Source organism: Leuciscus leuciscus, assembly GCF_965113295.1.
Source record: "Leuciscus leuciscus genome assembly, chromosome: 1".
In the NCBI taxonomy this organism is placed as follows: domain Eukaryota; kingdom Metazoa; phylum Chordata; class Actinopteri; order Cypriniformes; family Leuciscidae; genus Leuciscus; species Leuciscus leuciscus.
Window position 1 is genome coordinate 34,439,383 of NC_138725.1, and position 7,258 is coordinate 34,446,640.

A 7,258-nucleotide genomic window follows, 5' to 3' on the forward strand; every position below is an offset into this window, starting at 1 on the left:
TGATGGGATCATCTCTGTCTCTGTGAACAGCATGCTTGAGCTCAGACAGAAGTACCTGTGATGCTGTATCACATATGTAGGAGTCCTCCCTTGAGTGATCTTTGGCTTCCTTTGCCCAGTACTTGGCCTCTTTAAAGTCCTGTTTTTTAATGTAGTACCAGGCGATGAGCTGGAATATTACTGCATCCTCTCTGAGGCACTTTGCTGCATTGAGGAGAACAGTCTCTTCCATCCCTGGAGTCTCTTTCATTATATCCTGGATTAGACGTGAACAAAATAAGTCTTCATCCTTGGCTGAGAACTGCTTTCTCACCAACATGCTGTGGACATCCTGCATTATTTTTTGTTTCCCCAGAGCGTTCTCATAAAATGAGTCTGTTGTGAGCAGAAGGTTAGTAATATCTGCCTTTGTCACTCCATGAGAAGCTGAAAGCTCTTTCAAACAGTGTTCAGCTATACTTGAGTTAATCACCATCATGCCTTCAAAGGTCACTTTGGAATCAACTGTGCATCTTTTCAAAAGAGAGGAAAACTTCCCAAATGCATCTTCAACCTTATAGGATTCAGCTTTTGTTTGCAGACCAAGGAACTCTTCACATGTAGAGACAGAAAGCAATGCATTCTTGCAGTAGACATGCAGGAGGACAAGAACAGCAAAAAGTTGAGAATGTTTGTCTTGGAAGTTGAATTCCTTCAGGGTATTTTTCACAATACCCTGAATATAGGCAGGTGAAAAGTTTTTCAGCATCATGGACACATAAAATGTTTCTGTGTTTGTGTTGGTCTTCTTAAACTCCTTCATCTTTTCCCCAAATAGTTCCTGTTCCTTCTCAGATAAATAGCTTGGAATGAAAACTGCATTGCCAGTTCCTTCATACTGTTCACAGGATTCAACTCTCATGCAGCTGACTATAATGACTTGTGGAGATTTTGAAACTAAATTCTGGTTCCAACATTCCTTCTCAATTTTTTGTTGGAGTGATAGTACATTGCAAATCATTTGGAATTCGTTGATCATGAGCAAAACGGGAAGTCGTGTAAGTTTCTCTTTTGCCTCATATGTTAGTAGCTGCACAACCTGTTCGGCTATGGTAGAATAATCATGTGTTGTTTCCTTCAGCACGACACAACGAAATTTATCCTTCAGTGTCCATAAGACATGCATGGCTAACGTAGTGCCACCCCAGCCTGGAGGATGGTAGATGTTGAAAAACTCACAAGCTCTCTTCTGATTCAGTATGTTTGGAATAATAGTGTTGACAATGTAGTCTAATTTATCACGTTTGATGACTGACAATGTCCCGGGCTGTTCTGAGAAGAAGAAGTTCCACCAAGACACCTTTCCTCCCTTGTAAAAGTTCTCCTCATGTTTTTGTTTGTCCTCATTTCCTCCTTCACACTGGTTCACACAAAGAACACTCAGCGTTTCTAGGGATTCCTCAGTTTTCTGTGAGAGCACAACATTACTGCCACCACCACAAGGCAGAAACCGCATTGATTTGCGATTCTCTGACCACAGACTGAGCACGGTGCCATTGACCTCAGCAAAACTTAGCTCATAAATGCATCTTGAGATGTCAACATTATATCGGCCCTTAATGAGATCCTTCCAGTAGGTGTATGTTATTTCATTGTCACTGATGCATAAGATTTGTTTTTGTCCCTTAAGCTCCTGTTCAAACATTCTGAAGGTTTCAACCAAAGGGTCGTTGGCGTCGCTCACCTGACTTAACAGCAAGAATATGACAAGAGGTTTCTTGTGAGTCTGCAGATTTTGGCACATGAAAGAAACAATATTTTGCACTGAGAATCCTTTCTCAGTTAACCAGTGACCAGCATCAGAGGGGTTTTCCTCATTAATACGTTCATTATGGAAAACGGACCATATGAATGCTGGTAAATGAACACTGAACTTCAAGCCGTTCTCTGTGGATTGTGGATCAAAATCCAGAACAGCCGCTAGATTCTTCATGTGAAGAAGGAAATCCAGGTTTTCCAGCTGAACAGGATGAGACTTGTTAGCCACCACAATGTACGATGCAAAGTATGACCTGTCCATAGAATGGGTCCCTCCTGTTATCATCTCACACAATTCAGAGCCGTATGCACAGTTTTTCACTACAGAGAGATGCTTTTCTTCAGCGTCCTTCCTCAACCGGGACAAATGTGGCATGTCTTTGATATATTTATCATACTCCTTTGAGGAAAGATTCTTGGTGTTGCTGCCGTCTCTTATGAAATATTTTCTGTTGTTCTTTGTCCCTCCTTGCATGTCATTTATGTCCACATTATATGTGATAAAATAAAGGTCTTCACAGTCTATGGAGGACGGCTCTACATCTACCTCAATGACATGTTTTCTTGCAAATGTCATGTCAGCTTTGAAAACTTCGACAAATCGAGGGGGTTTAATACATCTCTTTGCTATTTTAAGATGGTTCCCTTTCTGGAAATGGTTTTCAATTGCATGTGTCTGTCCTTGATCAAAAAGATCATCTTTCTGGATGCTAACACCCCGAATTTGTCCATGTGGTTTGTCTTCCACTCCGAAATGAATGGTGCCATTTGTGCGGCTGTTCATACAAGCTGCTGCGAATCGAATTACCTCATAAGTAAATTTTTGTATTCTCTTCTCCTTTGGTGTGTTGCAAAATAGTTTGTATTCATGGCATGGTTGTATGAGGTCTATAGGACCGGTTTCAGTTACGTCTAGAATGCAGTTTTCTATGTACCGGTGAGCAGTATTAACCCTGTTGAAAGGATGAGGCTTCAAGTAACGAGTCACCACGTCATTCTTCTGAATCTTTTGTTTCTGAAGATCTTTGTGTTGAATAATCGATTCTTTTGTATTATCTGATAGCTTTTGCATTAAGAGATAAGCCTCCTTTAATTGGAGAAGAGCATCTCCATTAATTTCCTTATCATACAAAATCTCTGCATCTTTTTTGTCCACTTTTATCTCCAGCATCCATTGTCTCACATGATCTCTATTCCAGTCACTGATGTCCTCTGGACGTTTAGATGAAACCGCTGTCTTGCCTTCATTTTTCTGCAAGAAAATCAGCATCTAAAGTAATTGATCCTAGATGCTTGGTTCTTAGTGCAACATATATTTATTATCTTATGGAGTGCTAAGATGATGCACCAAAAAAATATTGGCCTTTCTGGTGCCACTTACCTCAGAATGTCTTTGTTTTTCCATAATTAGAACCAGAAACTCTTCTGAAAAATAAATAAAAAAATTAATATTTTATGGGGGAATAAAAACATGGTTTTGTGTAACATAAATTATGATTCTTGTATTTTTATTAATAATAATTATAATAATTATTATAATAATAATAATTAAAACCATTAATGATTGACTTACTGCAGAGTTCAGACAGTAACAGAATTCATGTGTTATGCATTTTGAGTGCCATCTGGAGTTTCATACAGGAAAAAAGAAATTAGAGAACCGTTCTATAAGACTTTTAAATTAGTTTGAATTTATTATTATTTTAACTAAACAAGGGAGAAGAAAGAAGGCAGGTAATATACACACATTTAACACATAAATGGTGAATTTAAATTGTGCCAGTTCATAACATTTACAGCAATAGAGACTGTTTTAACCCTTTGTCTAAAGTTCTGTCTCATTACAAGAAAAATATAAATTAAGCTTATTTACATATGTCTAGTTATTATATATTGCAGTCGAATTACTTGAGGCATATAGGAAATATATTTAAGGAGGAAAAAGAAAATAAATATTTATGATATTATAGGTAAATTAATTAGGTAAAGGTCAGTTTAAAAGCTATTCAATCTATTGTGGTCAATTCTGGCAACAATATAAAAGTCTACAAATCAGGAGCCATCTTCACAAAACATTTTATCTTACCACTAAGAGTTCTCCTAAATAGCATTAAAGGTTCTTAGGTAAGAGTTTCCTCTTAAAACCTATTCACAAAGCTGCTGAGACCAACTTTTACTAAGAAATAGAGAGTAGTCTTAAGCTAAGAGTAATGGCGGGGTTGACCTCGTTGCTATGGATGATGTCATGACACTTTACTAACTATGACCACAGTGATTGGTTGATGGGGGAAGGGTCTCTGTCAGTGATTTAATCATAGAAATATTGTAGAACAAGGTATAATGTTGCCATATTCAAATAAAGGTTTTAAAAAAGTCTAAAGCTGTGTCCGAAAGCTGTGGCCATCTTTGATTTTTAATTGGAATGAACGCGAGGCTGTGAGGGACAGACATGCATCTCTTCAATGGGCTGTACTGTTATTCAATGTGTTTTTGGATTGTTCTGCTCACGAAACACTGGAAAAATATCTTTCCAAGAAATTTCAGTTGACAAAAAACTCCTGACAATATAAGCTGTGGAAAATTGTAAGTAATCTAGGAGCTTTATACGGCTTATTACAGTGGATGCCATTGGAAACACAGCATGTCTATCCCTCACACCCTCACTTTCATACCTGTCATGGCGCTGCTCTGAATAAGGTCTATTACTGTAAGCATGATAAACATGAAACCACAAAGCTGGCACGGAGGTATATATACTGTAATTACAAAATAAATTATGATTGTTATTGTTATTAATATTATTTTATAAAGTAAGTAACGTGCTCTCCGACGCACACACTGTAAAAAAAATCCTAATTTTACAGAAAATAACTGTGATTTTTTGACGATCATTTTCTTTAATTTTAAATTGTACTCAAAACACTGTAAAATTACAAATAATATCTGTAAAATAAAAATTCAGCTGTTATTTTAGGTATTGTGACATTAATGACAAATTACAGTAATTCACATTTTTTATACAGAAAATTGATTGTATTTGTCATACAGTAGCCTATTTTTCTGTTTTCTTAAATTACATAAACATTTATGTAAAATTACAAATATAATCTGTAATTTAACAGAAACAAAACAGTTAAATGATAAAATGGTCAAATGACTGTCAGCTCCCCAAAAAACTGTAAAACATCCTAAATTAAATAAACTGAAAAACGCTGTTATTTTACAGGTATTTCCTGAATAATCACGATCAAATACCTTCATTGTAAAAAAAATCGTTAAAAAAGGGTCAAATGACTGGCAGCTGCGGCTGCCAAACAAAAACCTTAAAATTAAAGTAAAATATGCTAACTTAAAAAACAACAAAAAAACACTGATAATTCACAGCTATTTCCTGCATTATTATGATCAAACACCTTCATTGTTAAAAAATCGTCAAAAAAGGGTCAAATGACTGGCAGCTGCGGCTGCCAAACAAAAACCCTAAAATTAAAGTCAAATATGCTAATTTAAATAAAGTGTAAAAAACTTTAAAATAAATTTGATGTCACCATGATTGAGATCAGTGTCTGCTTTAGTTGGGCTCATGACCCTTGAGTTTTTAACATTTGTTTTTCTCTGGCTGCTTTAACTGTGTATTTGATACATGATTGTTATAGCAATAAATGCTGGAGGAAATATCAGATGATCTTGATCATTCATTGATGATGTGATTCACTGATGTGTCATTCAAATCTCTGAATATATTAGCTTAGATTACATAATATGTAGATGGAATTTAGTTTTATACAAAATCTATAATTAATGTCGTAATTTTTCACATGACCCTTGAAGTATTATGGCATCAGTATTATAACAATCTGTAAAAAGAAAAACATATATATTGTACAGAAAAAGTTTTGAGCTGGTTTATTTTTTTAGTAGACATCAAGAATCAACATGAATCTTAACAATGGTGACAACCAACAAAGCCTTTTTGTGACTTAATAGTAATTCAGATTTTTTTTTCATTGTCACCATTGTTGTGATTCATACGCTGATTCTTGATATCTGAGTGAGTCTATATGATCCTGTCAAACAATTTCTGTATAGTGACTGCATAAAATCTGAGTATCAGCACGGCAGGTTTAGCAGTTTTGTCATGCAAAATAAACAATAATATTAAAGACTTAATCAGATATTTCACTTTGGTGGTATTAATAAAGCAGGACACCACATGTTGATTATTATCACTAAAAAGTGACCAACATCTGATCTGAGTTTCTCTTGGATTGCTACAATTACAAATATGCATCAGAGACATACAGTTAAAGCAGCTAAAGAAACATTAAAGTTAAACACTAAAAGTTCAAGAGCCCAACTAAAGCAAACACTGATCTCCATCATGGTGACATCAAACTTTATTATTTTAATAAAACTTCAACTTCTAAACCTCTGTTAATTCTCAATAAGAATGTTAGTATGAAAGAAATAAAGTCTGGATTGTAATAAGTGAAGATCCTGAGATCCTGAGAGATCTGGTAGTGTTTAATGTTCTGTTGGGATTTAAAGTGTTTCTGTATGGTGTGTTTCGTGTCTCACCATTGTGTTGAAGAGTAGAGCCTGAGCTTCAGTCCAGGATGAGCAGAGAAACACTGATGATATGCTGCATGTTGCTTTATTTAACAGACAGTAACTGTGTAGTTGCTGATGCAGTGACGTATAGTCATAACAAATCATGCATATAATTAACTGCGTGTTTTTCAGTAAAAAAATCAGAAAAAAAATGTGAAATAACTGTGTTTTAACTGTGTGTTTCTGTTAAAAAAGATTAATGAAGATTTTCTGTAAAAGTATTTTGCACTTATTTAAATTAGGATATTTTACATTAAGTTTACGGTTTTTGTATGGCAGCCGTTGCTGACAGTCATTTGACTGTTATTTGATGGGATTTTTTTTACAATGAAGGTGTTTGATCGTAATGATTCAGGAAATAGCTGTAAAATAACAGTGTTTTTCTGTAAAACATTTAAGGAAAATTTCTGTAAAAGTTTTTTGCACTTCATTTAAATTAGGATATTTTACTTTATTTTTACGGTTTTTGTTTGGCAGCCGCAGCTGACAGTCATTGACCGTTTTTTTACGATTTTATTTTTTACAGTGCAGTGTATACACTTGCGTCCGAATTCAATCACTTCATTTCGTTCACTCCTTACAGATATAGTGCACTCAAATGCCATACATACACTATATAGGGATTAGTGAATGAGTGAACAAGTGAGCGGTTTCGTTCACAACTTAATTTTAACTAATTAAACAAGTATATGTTTAGCTGGGGGGGGGGGGGGGTAATCATTTGGCGGGGGTCAACATCGGCACAACACTGGATCTCAAACTCAAATCACTTAAGCTGCCCACAAGGCTATAAGTGCAGACAATGAGACATTATTTTCAACATGTCCACAATGTTTTATTCTCTATCATT

General features: G+C 35.3%; 1 protein-coding gene across 1 annotated transcript in view; it reads right to left on the bottom strand.

Moving 5' to 3' along the window:
- The window catches only part of LOC309477335 (sterile alpha motif domain-containing protein 9-like), a 112,260-nt gene that overhangs the window by 103,036 nt on the left and 1,966 nt on the right, over window positions 1-7,258 (bottom strand).